The following is a 10,386-nucleotide window of genomic DNA, read 5'->3' as shown; positions in this document are numbered from 1 at the left end:
AATTATACAGGAATCTCTGACAGCAATCCTGCCCTTTCTGGTAACTTAGTTATCTACTTTCACTTTCTCTGCTGTCTCTCAGTTCTACACTGATGGAGGAAGCCTAGCTATCTCATGGCACCTGTCTACATAATACAATAGGGGCATCAGACTTTTTTTGCCCTGTCACTTCTCCAAGCCTAGTGTTCTTCATCTTTAATCTGACCATTTAGCGACACTGTATAGCACATAGCTAATACCTGCCTGCCCATAGAAATATGAATGAATTCAAGTCAATGATTGCATAATGGGTGGACTGGCAGCCATTTGAGTGTAAATTATTTATATGTGCCTGCCCATCACCACTGAGAAACCATGGGAGGACACAAACATATGAACATCATGGCTAATTAAGTTATTTACTTTAGTTGGGCGTGTGACTATACAGTGTATCAATATAGTGTATAGCTCATTATAAACTTGGTGGGTCGAGCCCTGAATGCTGATTGGCTGACAGCAGTGGTATATCAGACCATATACCACGGGTATGACAAAACATTTATTTTTACTGCTCTAATTACGTTGGTAACCAGTTTATAATAGCAATAAGGCACCTCGGGGGTTTGTGATATATGACCAATATACCATGGCTAAGGGCTGTGTCCAGACGCATTGTGTCGTGCAAAGAACAGCCTTTAGCCATGGTATATTGACCATATACCACACCTCCTCTGGCATTATTGCTTAAATATACAGTCAACACAGAGTCCTGCACCACAACTGTTTGAACTGGTCATTTTTTATATTATAATATTTTCTAAAATCACATATTTTTGTTTTAGCCATACACGTTAGTCTCCTTTCATATCGATGTCCATCTCTGCTCAGTGTCCCTGACTCTCCATGTCACTTGTGACTTTTATAACCCTGCATGGTGTGGTAATGGTGTATTATAACTGGTACCGGTCTCGTCACTGTTCTGGGACATTGATTAAGTTATTTACTGTATATCTAAATATAGTTTCAGCAACATGGGGGCTAAATGGGAGAGAGCTTAGCTGTAAGAGGATTAGATGAAGACATAGGCTATTTTGTGATCTCGTCCTTCAGCTGAAACTGTCAGACGAACACCCAGGAAAGTAATTAAATATCAAAGGAAGAGAACTGGAAATAGATGTAATTAATTAACCCTGGACAAAGCTTATATCTGTTTTACCTTAATCACTCTACATCCATCTTTTATCACCAGCTAAAAATAGGAGATACATATGAAATACATATTGATTGAATTGATTGTTGTAATGCATGCTTACAATGCAAAGTGTGGACCATACAGTACCAAAACCACATCGTGATTGCATCCCAGTCCACCCATTGATTGTTCTTTAATTCACAGTGTCTAAAAGCAGGACTAAGCCCAGTTAAACCCAGTGTGAATGTGTGAAGAGAAGTGATTTGCTACACACTTATCGCAACTTAGGCTTTCCTTGAGGAGTGGAGAATCAGTGCCAGAAGTGCAAGGCATAAGAGGCTTATCGATAAGACGCATCCAATGACTGCACACAAACACCGCTCTACTGGCATCTCATGTCCTTATGAGTCCAAACATCGATAAAGAAGTCATACATACTGGATATGATATCAATATCTGGAATTGCCTATCTTGCTTTATTGTCATGGGATGGAAGGAACGTTTGTGTTAACCTTTCATTACAGATATCATTCATCAAGGGTCTTTAGAACTGACACGAGGCACGGAGTATAATTTTAAAAACTATTGTAGAATGGGGAGGATTTCACCAACTTCTTTGAATGGACAGAATGTGTGATGTGCCCATTTAAAATATATTAATCTGTCACCTGTATAGTGCTCGCCAGCGTGTAGTCCTTAAAAAACAGAAATGAATTACCTCTGGTTCGTTCAGCCATTCCTATGGGGAAAATGAATGGGGAAAGAATAGGGTTTTGGAATAAACGCCAGAAATAAGGGCTGAGGTTAACACAGGCTTAGGAGATCTTGTACATTTAACTAGCACTGGAGTAATATGATCAAATTTTTGGGGTTCTAGTCAAGATTCTAGCAGCCGTGTTTAGCACTAACTGAAGTTCATTTAGTCCTTTATCCGGGTAGCCGGAGAGTAGAGCATTGCAGTAGTCTAATCTAGAAGTGACAAAAGCATGGATTAGCTTTTCTGCATCATTTTTGGACAAAACGTTTTTGCAATGTTACGAAGATGGAAAAAAGCTGTCCTTGAAATATTCTTGATATGTTCATCAAAAGAGAGATCAGGGTCCAGAGTAACGCCGAGGTCCTTCACAGTTTTTAGATGACTGTACACCAATCAAGATTAATTGTCAGATCCAACAGAAGATCTCTTTGTTTCTTGGGACCTTGAACTAGCATCTCTGTTTTGTCAGAGTTTAAAAGTAAAAAATGTGCCGCCATCCACTTCCTTATGTCTGAAATACATGCTTCTAGGGTAGGCAATTTTGGGGCTTCACCATGTTTCATTGAAATGTAGAGCTGTGTGTCGTCTGCATAGCAATGAAAGTTAACATTGTGTTTCTGAATGACATCACCAAGAGGTAAAATATAAAGTGAAAACAATAGTGGTCCTAAAACGGAACCTTGAGGAACACTGAAACTTACAATTGATTTGTCAGAGGACAAACCATCCACAGAGACAAACTGATATCTTTCCGACAGATAAGATCTAAACCAGAAAAGAACTTGTCCGTGTAGACCAATTAAGGTTTCCAATCTCTCCAAAAGAATGTGGTGATCGATGATGTCAAAAGCAGCACTAAGGTCTAGGAGCACGAGGACAGATGCAGAGCCTTGGTCTGACGCCATTCAAAGGTAATTTACCACCTTCACGAGTGTGGTCTCAGTGCTATGATGGGGTCTAAAACCAGACTGAAGTGTTTCCTATAGATTTTTGGTCTTCAGGAAAATTTGAGAGGAATGGGAGATTTGATATACAGTTGAAGTCGGAAGTTTACATACACCTTAGCCAAATACATTTAAACTCAGTTTTTCACAATTCCTGACATTTAATCCTAGTAGAAATGCACTGTCTTAGGTCAGTTAGGATCACCACTTTATTTTAAGAATGTGAAATGTCAGAATAATAGTAGAGAGAATTATTTATTTCAGCTTTTATTTCTTTCATCACATTCCCAGTGGGTCTGAAGTTTACATACACTCAATTAGTATTTGGTAGCATTGCCTTTAAATTGTTTAACTTGGGACAAACGTTTCGGGTAGCCTCCCACAAGCTTCCCACAATAAGTTGGGTGAATTTTGGCCCAATCCTCCTGACAGAGCTGGTGTAACTGAGTCAGGTTTGTAGGCCTCCTTGCTCACACACGCTTTTTCAGTTCTGCCCACAAATGTTCTATAGGATTGAGGTCAGGGCTTATTGATGGCCACTCCAATACCTTGACTTTGTTGTCCTTAAGCCATTTTGCCACAACTTTGGAAGTATGCTTGGGGTCATTGTCCATTTGGAAGACCCATTTGCGACCCAGCTTTAACTTCCTGACTGATGTCTTGAAATGTTGCTTCAATATATCCACATAATTTTCCTTCCTCATGATGCCATCTGTTTTGCGAAGTGCACCAGTCCCTCCTGCAGCAAAGCACCCCCACAGCATGATGCTGCCACCCCCGTGCTTCACGGTTGGGATGGTGTTCTTCGGCTTGCAAGCCTACCCCTTTTTCCTCCAAAGATAACTATGGTCATTATGGCCAAACAGTTCTATGTTTGTTTCATCAGACCAGAGGACATTTCTCCAAAAAGTACGATATTTGTCCCCATGTGCAGTTGCAAACCGTAGTCTGGCTTTTTTATTGCGGTTTTGGAGCAGTGGCTTCTTCCTTGCTGAGCGGCCTTGCAGGTTATGTCGATATAGGACTCGTTTTACTGTGGATATAGATACTTTTGTACCTGTTTCCTCCAGCATCTTCACAAGGTCCTTTGCTGTTGTTCTGGGATTGATTTGCACTTTACGCACCAAAGTACGTTCATCTCTAGGAGACAGAACGCGTCTCCTTCCTGAGCGGTATGATGGCTGCGTGGTCCCATGGTGTTTATACTTGCGTACTATTTTTTGTACAGATGAATGTGGTACCTTCAGGCATTTGGAAATTGCTCCCAAGGATGAACCAGACTTGTGGAGGTCTACCATTTTTTTTCTGAGGTCTTGGCTGATTTCTTTTGATTTTCACATGATGTCAAGCAAAGAGGCACTGAGTTTGAAGGTAGGCCTTGAAATACATCCACAGGTACACCTCCAATTGACTCAAATGATGTCAATTAGCCTATCAGATGCTTCTAAAGCCATGACATAATTTTCTGGAATTTTCCAAGCTGTTTAAAGGCACAGTCAACTTAGTGTATGTAAACTTCTGACCCACTGGAATTGTGATACAGTGAATTATAAATGAAATAATCTGTCTGTAAACAATTGTTGGAAAAATGACTTGTGTCATGCACAAAGTAGATGTCCTAACCGACTTGCCAAAACTATAGTTTGTTAACAAGACATTTGTGGAGTGGTTGAAAAACAAGTTTTAATGACTCCAACCTAAGTGTATGTAAACTTCCGACTTCAACTGTATGCCTATAGTTTTTTACATTTTCTGGGTCAAGGTTTTGCTTTTTCAAGAGAGGCTTTATTACTGCCACTTTTAGTGAGTTTGGTACACATCCAGTGGATAGGGAGCCATTTATTGTGGTCAACATAGGAGGGCCAACCACAGGAAGTAGCTCTTTCAGTAGTTTAGTTGGAATAGGGTCCAGTATGCAGCTTGAAGGTTTAGAGGCCATGACTATTTTCATGAATGTGTCTAGAGATACAGGATTAAAAAACTTGAGTGTCTCCATTGATCCTAGGTCCTGGCAGTTTTGTGCAGACTCAGGACAGCTGAGCTTTGGAGAAATATGCAGATTCAAAGAGGAGTCCGTAATTTGCTTTCTAATGATCATGATCTTTTCATCGAAGAAGTTCAAGAATTCATCACCGCTGCTTTTTAGTTAGCTTTGCGACAGTATCAAATAGACATTTTGGATTGTTCTTATTCTGCTCAATTAGGTTGGGAAAATAGGATGATCGAGCAGCAGTGAGGGCTCTTCGATATTGCTCTGTACTTTCTTTCCAAGCTAGTAGGAAGACTTCCAGTTTGGTGGAGCGCCATTTCTGTTCCAATTTTCTGGAGGCTTGCTTCAGGGCTCGGGTATTTTCTGTATACCAGGGGGCTAGTTTCTTGTGACCAATGTTTTGTGTTTTTAGGGGTGCGACTGCATCTAGGGTATTATGCAAGGTTACATTTAGATCCTCAGTTAGGTCGTTAACTGATTTATGTACTCTGACGTCCTTGAGTAAGTGGAGGGAGTCTGGAAGGGCCTCTAGGAATCTTTGGGTTGTCAGAGAATTTATAGCATGGCTTTTGATGGTTGGGGTCTGAGCAGATGATTTGTTGCGATTGCAAACGTAATAAGATGGTGATCCGGGGTTATGAGGAAAAACATTTAGATCCACAATATTTATTCCACGGGACAAAACTAGATCCAGGGTATGACTGTGGCAATGAGTTGGTCCGGAGACATGTTGGACAAAACCCACTGAGTTGATGATGGCTCCGAAAGCCTTTTTGGAGTGGGCCTGTGGACTTTTCCATGTGAATATTAAAGTCACCAAAAATGTGAATATTATCTGCCATGACTACAAGGTCCGATAGGATTTCAGGGAACTCAGTGAGGAACTCTGTATACGGCCCAGGAGGCCTGTAAACAGTAGCTATAAAAAGTGATAGAGTAGGCTGCATAGATTTCATGACTAGAAGCTCAAAAGACGAAAACGCAGTCATTTTGGGGGGGGGGGGGGGTGGTAAATTGACATTTGCTATCGTAAATGTTAGCAACACCTCCACCTTTGCGGGATGCGCGGGGGATATGGTCACTAGTGTAACCAGGAGGAGAGGCCTCATTTAACACAGTAAATTTATCAGGCTTAAGCCATGTTTCAGTCAGGCCAATCACATCAAGATTATGATCAGTGATTAGTTCATTGACCATAACTGCCTTGGAAGTGAGGGATCTAACATTAAGTAACCCTATTTTGAGATTTGAGATATCACAATCTCTTTCAATAATGACAGGAATGGAGGAGGTCTTTATTCCAGTGAGATTGCTAAGGCAAACACCGCCATTTAGTTTTGCTCAACCTAGATCGAGGCACAGACACGGTCTCAATGGGGATAGCTGAGCTGACTACACTGACTGTGCTAGTGGCAGACTCCACTAAGCTGGCAGGCTGGCTAAAAGCCTGCTGCCTGGCCTGCACCCTGTCTCATTGTGGAGCTAGAGGAGTTAGAGCCCTGTCTATGTTGGTAGATAAGATGAGAGCACCCCTCCAGCTAGGATGGAGTCCATCACTCCTCAGCAGGCCAGGCTTGGTCCTGTTTGTGGGTGAGTCCCAGAGAGAGGGCCAATTATCTACAAATTCTATCTTTTGGGAGGGGCAGAACACCGTTTTTAACCAGCAATTGAGTTCTGAGACTCTGCTGTAGAGCTCATCACTCGCCCTAACTGGGAGGGGGCCAGAGACAATTACTCGATGCCGACACATCTTTCTAGCTAATTTACATGCTGAAGCTATGTTGTTCTTGGTGACCTCTGACTGTTTCATCCTACTGGTTTAGATGTATACACTGCTTTAGATGTATACACTGATTTAGATTTATACACTGGTTTAGATTTATGTTATGGTATCAATATTAGTCAAATAAATATTTATCACGGCTCAGGCTAAGACCCAGATGCAGACACAGGAGGCAGATAGTACGAGTCTCATTGTTTACTATAGTTCAAGGGGCAGGCAAAAAGGTAAGTCAAGGCAGGCAAAGGGTCGTAATCCAAATCAGAGTCAGGCAGGTACAGGACGGCAGGCAATCGGTAGGTCAAGACAGCAAAAGGGTCAGAACTGGGAAGACTAAGAAACACAAACTAGAGCACAGGAAACACAGGCTGGTAGGACTTGACGGGACAAGACAAACTGGCAACAGACAAACAGAAAACACAGGTATAAAAATACACAGGGGATAATGAGGGGAGATGGGAGACACCTGGTGGAAACAAGCACAAAGACAAGTGAAACAGATCAGGGAGTGACAATAATTCCTAAAACACACTTTAACACAGACCTGACCAATAGACACTGAGATACAGGAATGAGGAAGTGTTGGTTCCTTTTAGGTAGTGTACAGAGAGCAGATGTTCACTGTTCTGCATCATTATATTTACATTTGACATTTTAGTCATTTAGCATCTTTGATCGGTAGAGCAGTACGGTGTACTACCAGAATGACTGTAAGGCAGATGTTACAATAAGATAGCATCACCCTTGTATGGATGGCCATATAAGATATACTAGAGTCATACTCAAATCAATGGAGAAAATAACCTAATCATGCTCACTGCAGGCCCAGTGGAACCCAAAATGATTTTTTTTTAGAGAAATAAGCTTTATTTTTTGTGTTGTGTAAACTGAAAACCAGATTGAAACTAAAGTTGTGCCTGCTGCTTTCTCTGCTGCAGTGCTGCAATGTGCCGCAGCATCTTTCCTGGAGTGCCAGGTGTCTTTCAAGGAGCTGTATAGTACATATAAATAGAATCATTCTATTTTTATGCTACAGTGATATGTATAGTAGCAGAAGAGGTAGTGAGGCCACTGAGGAGACAGGTATTAACGTGTTTACAGGTATTACCAGTTGCCTTTGGTTAATCCTCGGTTGGCCTGCTCATGACCATCTCATGATCCGGCGATGTAATCTGGGTACGCTTAAGGAGATCCCAGCCTTTCTGGCGCATGAATGGCAGCAGGCAGGGCTGTGCCACGGTGCCAGCAGAGGGATCGCTCAAGATCCACTGCAAAATTAGACGTTCGTTCAGGTAAGCAGGACGTCAAAGCGGCCACTAGGGGCAACGGTGAGCGCTATTAACATTAAATTGGGCTTGGGTTTTACTAGGACGTTGTGGAAATGAATGGTGAATGTGTGTAAGCCACAAGCTCCGGCTCCAAGGGTCGCGTGTTCAATCCCAGTGCTAGGCGTTCGTTTTCTTTTAACCCTATCCCAAATCTGAAACCTTACCATGGAGTTGTTTTTGTTTTAAACCTATCCCAATCTTTAACCATTAGGATTTAATGCCTAAATTCAACCTTCGAAATTTGACGTTTAGGGACAAGGGTTTGGACGTTTGACTCTGCAGAGAGACTGTGAGAGCTTGTTGGGGCCGGACATCATTCAATCTAGCTACCTGAGTGTCACCATCTGCCTTGTGTGTTTTGGACAGAGATTGCTATTACCGACTGTGCATTTAAGTGGAAATGACAACCAATACAAGGAAAGATCATAAAAATAGGGGTCTCCACATAATAGTGGAAAGGATATCAGTACTGCTTTAATCCCTATCTGACAACCATTGTATCACTGATGTCAACCATTATATCAATGGTGTCAAACATGTAAGAACACAATAGAGATACCTTTCACTTGTTGACCTCATGTTGACCTACCTACACCATCAAGAGTCAAAGGGAAACTTTGGAGAGACCCCATAATCTCCTTATTACGTTGAGTGCCGCACCATTTGAGTCAACAGATCAATTCACATTTCGCTATGCCAGCCATCTGCACAAGGCTTGGCTGAACAACCATCTGTCGTCCTGGCAACAACACGACCCAAAACCCAGCCCTAATACCACTTTACACCATGTCTAACCCAGGCAAGAGGGACATTTTTATTTATTATTACTGTCTTAATAAACAAACACATTAACGTAACATATCATACATCTGCCCACATTCTTGATGCATTGATACGTTTTTATATGATAATACATTTTCAAAGCTTTACTTCTATCAGGTTAAACAAAACCAGACTGAACAAAATTCAACCTTTTAGTGGAGTAAACAGAACATTCACTTGAGAGAACATTGTTCCTGGTTGGCTTTACCAGCCAATCAGAAATAGCAATCCAGACCGTGCTGTTCCTTAGTTCCCCTTTAAAATGCTGGTGAGCCATTTGTATGTGGAGACAGGACTGTGCATAATGAAAGAGTTAAGTAACATAACCACATCAAAGAGTCAGTAACATAACCACATGAAAGAGTTAAGTAACATAACCACATGAAAGAGTTAAGTAACATAACCACATGAAATAGTTAAGTAACATAACCACATGAAATAGTTTTAGTGACATAACCACATGAAATAGTTTTAGTGACATAACCACATAAAAGAGTTAAGTAACATAACCACATTAAATAGTTAAGTAACATAACCACATCAAAGAGTCAGTAACATAACCACATGAAAGAGTTTGTGACATATCCACATTAAAGAGTTAAGTAACATAACCACATGAAAGAGTTAAGTAACATAACCACATGAAAGAGTTAAGTAACATAACCACATCAAAGAGTCAGTAACATAACCACATGAAAGAGTTAAGTAACATAACCACATGAAAGAGTTAAGTAACATAACCACATCAAAGAGTCAGTAACATAACCACATGAAAGAGTTAAGTAACATAACCACATCAAAGAGTCAGTAACATAACCACATGAAAGAGTTAAGTAACATAACCACATGAAAGAGTTAAGTAACATAACCACATGAAAGAGTTAAGTAACATAACCACATCAAAGAGTCAGTAACATAACCACATGAAAGAGTTTGTGACATATCCACATTAAAGAGTTAAGTAACATAACCACATGAAAGAGTTTGTGACATATCCACATTAAAGAGTTAAGTAACATAACCACATGAAAGAGTTAAGTAACATAACCACATGAAAGAGTTTTAGTGACATAACCACATGAAATAGATAAGTAACATAACCACATAAAAGAGTTAAGTAACATAACCACATGAAAGAGTTTTAGTGACATAACCACATTAAAGAGTTTTTGTGACATAACCACATGAAAGAGTTAAGGAACATAACCACATGAAAAAGTTAAAGAAGAAAACCACCATTTGACATATGCATGTCTACTTAATGGTTCATGATGAGATCTTAAACAGACACACAGACAGATACAGACAGACAGACACAGATAGACAGACAGGAAGACACAGACAGAAAGACAGACACATGGCCTGTATGCCACACATACACACACTAGGGGGAAAGAGCGGTGCCCTTTTGGGCGGTGGCATCACCAATGGTGTTTTTATGCTTCTCTTCTGACTCATAGTGCAAGCCAAGGCACCACAGAGAATACAAGCCCAAAATGGACCCAGACAGGATAACTCTCCCACAGAGGTGTAGACTGACAAAGGGCAAGACCCTTGTTATATTTTAATATTTCCTGTAATCCAACCAAATGTC

Source organism: Coregonus clupeaformis, chromosome 3 (assembly GCF_020615455.1).
Source record: "Coregonus clupeaformis isolate EN_2021a chromosome 3, ASM2061545v1, whole genome shotgun sequence".
Taxonomy (NCBI): domain Eukaryota; kingdom Metazoa; phylum Chordata; class Actinopteri; order Salmoniformes; family Salmonidae; genus Coregonus; species Coregonus clupeaformis.
The sequence above is the reverse complement of the archived record's forward strand: the minus strand, read 5'-3'. Positions refer to the sequence as shown.